This window comes from Pyrus communis, chromosome 12 (genome assembly GCF_041283825.1).
Source record: "Pyrus communis isolate YQ-2024b chromosome 12, ASM4128382v1, whole genome shotgun sequence".
Lineage (NCBI taxonomy): Eukaryota > Viridiplantae > Streptophyta > Magnoliopsida > Rosales > Rosaceae > Pyrus > Pyrus communis.
The window spans coordinates 20156445-20165687 of NC_142576.1; positions in this window are offsets into that span (position 1 = coordinate 20156445).

The following is a 9243-nucleotide window of genomic DNA, read 5'->3' on the forward strand; positions in this document are numbered from 1 at the left end:
ACCTAAAGTATCTATATGTTAGTATCTATGTCATTTTAATGCAACAATATATTTGCACGAAGAGGTAGATGGAGGAATAAATTAGTTTCGAATTTATTGAGTCGTGATGGGGAAATGAAGAAGATGGTTGGGTATTTATAGAATAACAATATGAAAAAAATTCCTAATTTTTTCCCCTTATTTACCATTCGATTAATCTTGGTAGTTGATTTTCAAACGGATATAAAGTCGGACACACCAAAATGTGCCACGTGTCCCAACAACAACATTTTCTATTTTTTTTCGTTGGAAATCTGATGGTTGAGATCATCTAGCCGTTGGAAATCCAACGACTCACATCGAGCCATGTCATGGAGCCTTTGGGCTCTATTATTGGTTTGCTGCAGTGGGGCCCACCCATGCAGTTGCTATCAACCACTAGCCATTTGTCCAACGTGTATTACATGTGTACGACAAAAAAAAAAAAAAAAAAAAAAGGCAGCTGGCATTAGCTTGCCCTCTGGCACAAGGTTGGGCATATCTTGTTCAGACTTTTGGATGAGTTCGTGTTGGCCCACCACTTGCCTTATTCCATTTGGCCAGTTGGAAGGGTTTTTTTTTTTGGGTTGGAGGTGAAATTGGTACCAGGTGGAATAACCTACAATTTAAAATCTATATACGTGCTTGTCTGACTAGTCATCAACACTCATCAACTAAGATCAGATATGTTAATTTACTCTAACAGTAGAAATAGTCAATTCAAGGCTCAGTTTACTGAAGTGTTTCTAGTTAACCAAGATCTAGTTCAGTGCACATTATAACTCTAACAATCTTAGTTGCATGGACTTACCTATTTGCCAATAATGATGAACATATATCACAAGCGAAGAGTAAGATAAATAAACTTGAAAAGCGATAAATTGCATGAGATGTTTTTGGCCGGAAAAACCCTCATTTAGGTTAGAAAACCAGTGCTCACCACTGAGTTCAATCCACTAGTGTAAACAAAGGTATATACAAAGACCACACAAGCTCAATTCTTAGATCCTTATCTATGGAGCAGCTTTAACTTTGTGCAACATTGCTTTACACGAGATGAACTTCTTCGGTCTTCACTGAGTGGCAGCTCATCCTGAGCTCTTCACCTTGTGGCACCGATATCAACTCAAATCACGAAATGATATGATGTTATGATATGCATATAAAATTTGGATTTAAACGACTAGTCAGATTCTCCAGTCAAACAGTTGAAGGAATAATCTAACTTGAATCCAAAAGCTTGGTCTAAAAATGGATTTAAACTTAAAACCAGACCAAGAACTTAATGCAAAACCTTATAACTATACAACCGTAATATACAATGATTGGGCATTTAATGCATAAAGTTGGTTTTGCAGCTAGGGTTCCATAAATGAAGAAGAGGCAAACTCAAAGCTTTGAAGGCACACTCTCTCTAAAATAAATTCTGAACCTCCAAAAACAAAGAACCCTAGTTGGGGGATATTTAACCTCCAAAAGCATTAGTTTGTTTTTCACCTACTAAGGACACTTGTCGTATTACAAACCGATCAGAAAAGATTAAGGGCTGAGATCTGACCATCAGCAGAAAGCTGTCAGGAAGCCTATGTGGGCAACTCTTAATTTGCATGCCTAGCCAGCTAGAAAGCAGTGAGCAATTCTGACTAGACAACAACACTAAACAGAATGCACTAAGAATATAGACGTGAAATGCACATGCATGACCAAACATTTTGAAGTGAAGTGAGCCACATCCTTGAACGTTTAATCCCAACAGCATAATAGTAGCAGCCCATAATCAGAGAATGTAGTCTAAAACTAAATTGAGCATGTGGTACACAAATACAATATTTGACAAAGAAAGCCAAACACTTAAGACTAGACTTTACAGGAGGACATGTTTTAGCCTTTGCCCTTGCCATCCCTTAATGGATACTAGTTGGCTAACCCATGATAATCGTTTTCTGTCGTGGGTAGCACATGTTAATAGACCAAAAATCGAAAGTTTAAATGTAAAATCAAACATCCAAAAGAGATTCTATACCTCAATATTCATTGTCTCGAAATCGAAAAAAACAACAATATAAAAAAAATATCATGAAAGCTTTCTGTCAATATTGTACTAGTCATACTAAGGCGGTCTATCGCTCGTGAAGTTCTTGTGTAGGGAAATTGGATTAAAGTTGGAGTGAGAGGGATGGTGGGATCGAAGTGGAGTAGAGTTGGCATGACAAATCAGGAGAGTAGAGTATGTGGTGTGTTTTATGTTTAAGGTCCGCATAGACACATGGTCTGGGTGCCCGACCTTAAAATTTCTTTTATCGCTATCCACTGTCATTAACTTACGTATCATTAGGCTTTAAAAAGTCCTAACATTATGCACATGAAACTTCTGATATTTCTATACAGTATAGATATATTTCCTATCTTTTCATGTCCTACCAACTACTGTCTTATTTGTTCTGGTGCTTAGTTATTTTCACATATACTTTTTTTTTTGGTATGAGGTGAATTTTATTAAATTGCAAATTGAATCCATTTATTAATGGAATTTGAAAACCTATCATCTAAACCAAAAGCAACTCTGAATTGTTCAACATTTGGCCAAGTATGCTGCTCCACCACACTATTCACCCAATCAACATACTTACAGATTTTCTGTTCTCATTCTTCTCGATTGAGGTCAATCAAACTGCATAATGTTTTCCCAGCATCAAAGTTAAGAGTCCTTGTAGATGCCAACACATACCGCCACACATACTGCCATCGCTTAGAAAGGATACTGGTAGGTGCTGCTTCCTTTAGCGGCAAGAGGGTCAGTAAACTAACAAGAAGTTCATCTGTCAACTCACTGATTCGGTCTGCCAAGTTGGAGTCGTACTTATTTTCTTTTCTCTTTCTCGAGTTGTAATCACACTTTGAATCATGCTAAAAACAAAAGATAAAAGGAAAAGGTCAGAGTATTACCACGTAATCTTCTCTCTGTTGTCATTCTCTTAAATTACTAGATTGATTTAAGAAATAGAATAACCAAAACAACTATGACAACAATTAGAAAACTAAACTGAACACTTCTCTGTTGTCATTCTCTTAAATTATTAGATTGATTTAAGAAATACAAAACCAACACAACTATGACAACAATTAGAAAACCAAACCGAACTTTGAAATTTATGGAAGCAAACAAGAAAAAATGCTGCTATAATAATAGTAAGATCTGGAAAATAAATGTGCACTTTTTATAATTTTATACCTTGTCTTGGGAAAATTAAGAAGTTGGTTGACACCCTGTTTCCTTCATTAAACTGACGTTATTTTTACAGCTACTAACTGAACAAGTGCTTGGATAATATGCAGTTGTGGCGGTATTAAATGCTCAGGAATGGCAGCGTGAAGAGCAAAAGAGATGAAGATTTTGGAAAGCTTTTTCATTTTCTATGGATTCTGTTCGGAGTTCTTTTGTTAAGCAGGCATCCCCTACCCCCTATCAATTTGGTAAATTGGTTCAAAAGTCCTTTCATGCTTAACAGGTTTTTAAGGGGTGAATCTTTATAAGAATGGCTCAATATAACAGTAAATCGAGGAATACATGCGGTATCACATATGCAGGGAAGCTCTATGAAATAGGCTCTTCCTGTGCCAGAGAAAGCATTATGAAGTAGGCCCTAACTCTAAACACAGGGTTATAGAGCTTCTTGGGCATGGACAAGCATTCTTTGCAGGGCGAAAACTGTATACAGGTGGGACAATGTGGCAAGTTAAATCTGGTAATATCATTTACATATTGAATTCTCCTTCGATCATGGCTATCCCCAATAAAGTTTACATATATCCTATCCTTACTGGCCCAAACTGCTCTTTTCCTCCAAAAGTTAGTGACTTGATTTAACAAGGATTGAAGTTCTTGGTATCACATTACTATTCAGTGTGTAGCTTCTCCAATTGAGGAGGCTAATGCAAGTCAGAAAGTGCTTCCCTGATGAAACAACAATTTTCCCAACAGACTGACAAAATCTTATGGAATATTGGATTATATGGAATTGGAGGGTTCTAATTCACTGCCAAAAAAAATACCTTATTTTTGTTTTAAATTTTAAAATGTGCATTTTTTAAAACAAGAATTGTTAAAATTCCTTTTTTTTTTTTTTTTTTTTTTAATAAGAAGAATGTTTGTTGTCATTGTATATTACAAAAAATTCAAAAAAATACAAACAAAAACTATACAAGTAATTCATTTAATTTAATTTCAGGGCGAAGAATTCCTTACCAGCATTGCTTTTTGCTCTTCTGGGTTATGACCAAAACTCGTCAGCGAGTTTATCGGCAGTGAAAGATCAAGGTTTTATGGCTCAATGGGTTTAGATTTGGCTAAAGATCGAGGCTTTGGATCGAACTCGGGCAGCCAACAAAAGCTTCAGCCCTTCCCTTTCTCGTTGGTGTTTTGCTGAGTGATGACAGCCTCTGTCCAGTCCAAGGTTCGCAACTGTTTGCCTGTTCTGTTCTTTTGTTCTTTTATTGGGAAAATTGCATTTCAGCCCTGCAATGCGAAGGAGGCGGAATGTCTGCCTCCTGTTGCCGTGCCTTCTTATCCCATTTTATTTGTGCGGTTAACATTTTATATTCCTATTATTTTTTATCTTATTATTTTTATTAAAAAATTAATATAAAATGTTGACATGTTTTAACCGTGGTTGTATAAATATAAGGGGATGAGAAGGGCACGGTAATAAGAGGACAGACAATCTACCTCCCAATGCTAGTACACCAACTTTTTTATGCTAAGGTAAATTTTATAAATTATATGGTAGATCGTATGGTTTACAAGTTAGATTTAAAAAATTAATATACCTAGAATTACTCAATTTCCTAACTTTGAACTCATTGACATTATTTTGTCTAAAGTATATTTGACTTATAATTGTTAAAAAATTTGGAAAATCGATTATATAAAAGTATGATTGTATAAAGGGAAATTTGATTTAAACTCATATAATCTCTTTCTACCCCTAATTTAAAATTTTAAATGTTAATTGTCTTTTTTACCCTATTGCATAATTACCATTAAGTACAAGATGAAATTAATAATAAAACTAAAATTTATCAATAAACCCACACATTATAATTAAATTCCATCATGACTTCTTGTTTATCTTATGTTGATTTCGGCTAAAACCCTATAATTTTTATAGAGAAAAACAAGTTTTTTTTTATTTTTTTTATTTCAGTCCGAAGAAAGTGCTTCTATTGTCTATGCAACATTAGCTGTTGATAAGGAGTTGCAACCAGACAAGGTGAAAGAAAAATGTTAGTTTCCAACTGCAAGCTTTCAGTGCACCTTGAGGCTGCTGAGGTGAGATTTCTTCAAGCATCGTATAACACATAATTGAAAAGTTGGTGTTTGTGGAACTTTTCAAAGCAAAAAAAACAAAGGGTACTCTCTCTTTCATTCAGCATGAATAGTCCCTTGCATGTCGATCAGTGCAAACCTTGCTCCAAAGGTACCCAAGTCCATTCCAAGATAAAGCCGCTCCACCCCCCAACTGAAACACCCACTTGAGCTTTATCATTACTGCTCCCAACAACCATTGGTATTGTTGGACCTCTTGGCCGCCATCTTGGTCTTGCATGCTCATTCTTCATGACATTACACAACCCATTTCTTGAAAACTCCGTCTGCAGACTGAACATCCCCGAAGCATCAAACACTTAACAACTTGAATTTGATGAACAACTACTGTAACTACTTCGTGTTGGTGATGAAAGAGAGAGAGAGAGAGAGAGAGAGAGAGAGAGAGAGAGAGACCATGGGTATGTGTCGGGGATGGCGACCGTGGAAACATGAGGAGGTTGCATTTGCAGCCATGGGAAATGCTATAAATTGGTGTAAAGATCATTTTACATTTTGAACTGGGTTTGGGAGGATAGTTTGGGTAATAACTCTGGGTTTAAAGAGATATTAATTCTTTAATAAAAATTAATATGGGTATAGATAATAAGTTGGGTGTAGAGAAAGGTTACATGGGTTCAAATAAAATTTCCCATATTTCATTTAAATCAACAACTCCAAATAGTAATGAATGAGTAATGGTAACAATAAATTATGGCTTGCCTCAGTAATTTGCGGTGTGTAGCCAGGTACAGAATGCCTCGTCAAATATAAACCCCACAAATTTGGTGTGAGAAAGATGAGCATCCATGGTTGCTGGTATTTTGGGATAGTTATGGAATAAAGGAGGTTAAGGCTTCTAGTGAAGATGGCAAATGAAGGTGAAAAGGGACTTGAGGCAATGATCAAGGGGAGGGAGGTTAAGCTTGAGGGTTACGGTTTTCCAGCACTTAGATATAGCTCGCTCTACTTGTTGTGCTTTACCTCTCAAGTGTATCGATGGTCTCAATTCATAGACGTAGGAACTCTTCAAAACCCTAGTTAAGGAATCCCTTGGTCTTCTCGTCTCTTCTTGTTTTGTCAAGTCTTCCCTTCTATTTTTCATTGTTGTAGCTACATCATATCTCTTTGGAGTAATACTTTGGAGAGTCAATAGCTTCGTGAAAGCTAGATAAACCACTATGCCCAAAGCCTTCTCTTTCCTGCATCAAATCTCACAACAAAGCTCTATATTTTATTATGCTTCTCTTTGTTTTCTCCCTTAATTTCATGCACGAGCTTTAAAGGGCAAGGTTATTCCAGCATAGATCTAGGCAACGCTGAGTTTTGAATCTGGTTAGGTTTTAAGTGTTTTCGTCGGTTTGTAAAGAGGGTAGGAACTTCTAATCTCACAGCCTTCCCACGTGAGATTAAAGATTGTAGGTTTAGATTTTGGTACTCCCAAGCAGTTCAAAATCTCTACAGGCTTCAATTCCACATAGGTCGGATGACTTTTGTATTTGTTGATACCACAACCACTCAACAAGGCCCGTTATATGGCATTTGCCTACTTAATCATATCTAGTGAAGAATATTTTAGCATAATGTTTATGTATTAGTATAAACTTGCTTCGATATAACCCGGCATGATGGATATGTTGTTGGAGTTATGCCTTAAATGCTAATTTTGTAATGGGTGGTGCTATGCACACACCCATTTTTACCTCTCATACATCCCTCTTAATTTTTGGCTGTTAGATCGAATGAATTAAAGAAGATCAAGAGACTAAAATTAACAAGGGTGCGTAGGAGGTAAAAAATGGTGTGTGAATAGCATTATCCTTTTGTAATATTGGATATTATGTAACAACTCCATTTTAATTAATTAATAAGAGGGGAAGGTTAATTAAGTCATAAGTTTTGGCTTTATATCATAGAGATAATATATTGAATGACTCCATAGGATTTAAGGTATAGAAGAAATGTCCTCAACGAGATTAAGGTAAGGAGACTTGTCTTCCATTGTCACTTAGTCCTTAAACAAAGTTCCAAGTCGTTTAAATAGTCAAATAGACATTGACTATCCGAAAAGGAACCTTTAGGAACTGTGATTGTCTTTAATACTTTGTATGCTTATACTGGCAAAATAAAGGAAAATGTCAATTAAAAGTAGGATCAATTGGCAGCATAGTTGTTGTGACATACGTTCTAATACATATTGTGATTGTATAAATCCTAAGTAGAGATAGATTAGGAATAATTTGAGATCTAAAAGATATTTCCTAATAGACTTTGTATTATTTGGAGGGCAAATTTCTTTCCTTCTTATTACTATAAATAAAGGCACAAAGGCTGGAGAATAACACACAATTCCTCAAGCCTATTCTCCACTCTCTTTCTCTCCATGCCACATCCCTCAATTAAATATGGGCCACAACATGTTATCAACAAGCTCTTAACGCTATGCTAAAGAGAATTTATTCGTCTTCAATTAGGGGAGTATTACGTTTCAATTATTCTTAGTTGATTAATTTTTTATTTTATTGGATTTATATACTTTTGTTGATTCAATTTTTTTTTCTTGTGTGAACGTGATACAAGCTTTGAAGATTGAAAGCCGAAATTTGAAGAAAGAACTCCTACATAGCCATTCATAATATTCACCATGCAATGCAAAAATTATTTATACATTATATTCATAATATTACAATTATGTGAATTGAATATGTGTGAATAAACGAAAAAAGAAAAAAATTGAAGCATGGACTAGGGTTTTGTAAACCCTAAAAATCTGAGAAAAAAAAAAAAGGAAAAAAAAGGGGAAACTACGGCTGAGCCGCACTAGCCGAGCTCCCAAGGAGCCAAGCTGTTCCTGCCTCGATATCCAGAGCGCTCGCAGTTCGAGCGACGCCGTTTATAGCATCCATCTCAACTCTGTGCTCTCACCCCCCCATCCCCGGCTGTCAAACCATGCGTTTGCAACGCTTGAATCCACCATGTTTTCCGGTGGGCAGTCACAAGAAAATCGTTTCGAAGATTTCCCAAACAATTCCCGACGATTCGTTAAGATTCCCCTGTGAATCTTATCGGGTTTTGGGCCCCCTCACCACCTCTTTTCTATTTTGCATCTGGGAGCCGCCATCACCGGTACACTGCAATTTGGCAGACGGTGGCCGTATCTTCTTACATTCGGCCATTTGCTACCGAAGCTCCTGAAGCCCAGCCCAGATTGGGCTTTTTCCTTCCTCGGCCCACCTCTCCTTCCCAAGCCTGCTTGTTCATGGGCCCGTTTCCCTCGGCTCTTCCTTCACTGCCACATGATGCTTGCAGATGCTCTAATGGGCTGCCTGCAGCAGCCTTTCGAGCACACAGCAGCCCAGTGGCTGCAAAGTCTTGACTTTTAACAGGAGCCAACAATTCCTTGTTGGGCTGCCACTGTCATTTTTCTCAGCCCAGCCAAATTATTTTCTTGGCCCGTTCTGTTTCTAGCCCATACCAAATTAGTAGGACGTCTACGGCGTAGCCTCATTTTAGGCTATATTTTCTAATCGTTGGCCCACAGCGCAGTCAATTAAATTAATAATTTATTGGACCTGAAGCTCCAACACTTAGGGTCGTTTCCATATACTTTCATATAAAGGGTCCCGAAGCTACCCACTACTATTATATTTGTTTTCAGTTGAGTTATATATTTTGTCTTGTATATATTGCGTTGGTTTGCAAGTACTGTGAACTAGAAGTTCATAATTCCAAACCTGAAGTTTCAGAAAAGTTTCATAGAAACTTGAAATTTCTTAACACGCAACAGTTATGTTGAGACTCGAAGTTCTCCATACCCAAATCCGTTTAAAACAAACCATATCTTAGAACTAGAAAGTTCT